This window comes from Scylla paramamosain, chromosome 38, assembly GCF_035594125.1.
Source record: "Scylla paramamosain isolate STU-SP2022 chromosome 38, ASM3559412v1, whole genome shotgun sequence".
NCBI classification, from domain to species: domain Eukaryota; kingdom Metazoa; phylum Arthropoda; class Malacostraca; order Decapoda; family Portunidae; genus Scylla; species Scylla paramamosain.
This window is the reverse complement of record NC_087188.1, coordinates 12,473,735-12,476,234: the sequence shown is the minus strand read 5'-3', so window position 1 is coordinate 12,476,234 and position 2,500 is coordinate 12,473,735.

The window sequence follows — 2,500 nt, the reverse complement described above, 5'->3', positions numbered from 1 at the left end:
GTATTCCCATTAAAATTATGTTGAAGTTCTGTGGAGTGGAAAAAATCATGAAATATTTTGATTAACGATTCACACGAGCTGCTGGTTAATGATTGTTATTCGTTAATCGAGTTCTTACAGCTTAATGAACGTGTGAAAAAAGATGGTTATTAATTTGGTGTTTATTTACGTTTTGTTGTTCATTACTTATTAGGAAACGAAATGTTATCACGGTTTTGTTGAGTTACTGAATAAATGGCTGTTTTATTTATTTATTTTTCATTTTGTATACGTTAATTTTCATTTGGTACTTTATGTTGTGGTTATTATTATTATTATTATTATTATTATTATTATTATTATTATTATTATTATTATCATTATTATTATTAATTTCTACCAAACTTCTTACCTTCTTACCTAATCATCTTCTCTCCTCCTCCTCCTCCTCCTCTTATTATTCCCTAATCTAATCCTTCTCTTCTCTTCTCCTCTCCCTTTTCTTCCTCCTGTTCCTGTTAGCCTCTCTATCCTAAGCTCTTTCTCTTCTTCTTCTTCCTCCTCCTCCTCCTCCTCCTCCTATCATAATCATTTTCTCCTAGTTCTCCTCCTCCCCTTCTTCTTTTTCCTCCTATTCCACTTGTTACTCTTGCCTATCCTAATCCTTCCGTTATTCCCTCCTCCTCCTCTTCCTCTTACTCTTCCTTCTCCTCCTCTTCCTCCTCTTGATAAACCAGCTAGGAGGAGAAGAGATGGAACTATTAATTCAAATTGGAGGAGGAAGTGACGGAAGAGATGGAGGAGGAGGAAGAGGAGGAAGAGGGGGAGGAGGAAGGAGAGAGGAAGAGGAGGAAGGATGTCGCACTTCTGGGCTTCCTGTGAGGGGAAATGAGGGTAACACACGACTCATTCGGGCATTTAGCGAAGAATCCCCTCATTTATAAGAGGAGGAGGATGAGGAAGAAGAGGAGGAGGAAGAGGAAGAAGAGGAAGACGTCGGAGGTGGAGGGACGTAAATGAACATAAAGGAAGAACGGATGATAGATTGATAAGTTAAGAAAGGGAGGCAGAGGAGAGGAAAGAGGAAGAGGAAGAAAAGGAAGAGGAGAGAAAGAGGAAGAAACACAAGAATGTAAAAGAGGAAGAAACAGCGGGAGATTAATGAATTACGCTAACATTAAGAGTGGAATGGAGAAAAAGGAATAAAAGGAAACAGAAGAGGAGGAAGAAAGGAAAGGAAAGAGACGATTGAGTAAAAGGGAAGACAAAGAAAAAAATAGAAAAATACGAAAATAATAAAAATGACACTAAATTATTTTTATGGGCGTTGAAAAATAACTAGAGACGGACAGACAGACAGACAGACAGACAGACATAAACAGGAATAAAAAACGAAAAAAGAAACAAAATAAAGAAAAAAGACGCTGAGAGAGAGAGAGAGAGAGAGAGAGAGAGAGAGAGAGAGAGAGAGAGAGAGAGAGAGAGAGAGAGAGAGAGAGAGAGAGAGAGAGAGAGAGAGACAGGAAATGAAAGCTGTCTCAGTCTTCAAACAGTCCCAGCCACGCCACGGTAGTTTTCCTAAGGCGGCTGAAAGAGACCCCAAGACACACAATATTTTCCTCTGCCGCTCATGCAACTCTGATCGAAAGAAAACACCTCACTAAATTGCCTTTTTTTCTACCCCCAACGCGACCCGACCCGGAATTACAGCACGTGGAAAGCGGAATCCGTTACCGTGGCCGCGAAATTCAAAGGGTATATTAAGATTGTAAGTGTGTTGTTTGGTCGAGTTTTCTTATGGTTTACTGGTGATAATGTAGCTTGTGGGTCAGTGCGTGTGGGATTTTGTTTGTTTGTTTTAATTTTGGGTGTTTTGCGCGTGTTGTGAGAATTTTTATGTTTTTTTTTCGTGGGGTTTAACTGTTTTTTTTTTAGTTTTTGGGTGTAGATTTTGTATTTTTTAATGTGTTTTGGGTGTAGCTAAGTGTATTTCATCTTTGCATTGTTTCTGTTTAACGAAAGCATGCTGTAATATCATACATGAAGACAAAAAACACAAAAAAAGTTTAATTTACTACCGACAAAGTAGATAAAAAAAAACAACAAAGAAATACGAATAAAAGAGTAATTTACCAAAACAAATATCGGAAAAATGACAAGAATCATAATTGGGATATGGAAGAGAAAGCTTTGGAATTCAATAACCCAGAAAACCGTTTTTTTTTTCCATTATGGTGAAGACTGTTATGGCCTTTTAGAGAGAGAGAGAGAGAGAGAGAGAGAGAGAGAGAGAGAGAGAGAGAGAGAGAGAGAGAGAGAGAGAGAGAGAGAGAGAGAGAGAGAGAGAGAGAGAGAGAGAGAGAGCATTATCATAATCAACATGGCCAAATTTATTGCTATGGCGAAGAGTAAAAATAGAAGGAGAAGGAGGAGAAGGAGATGATGATGATGAAGAAGAAATCGAAAAGACGAAAAGAAAACGAACAAAACGACAATAACAACAACAACAACAACATTAAAA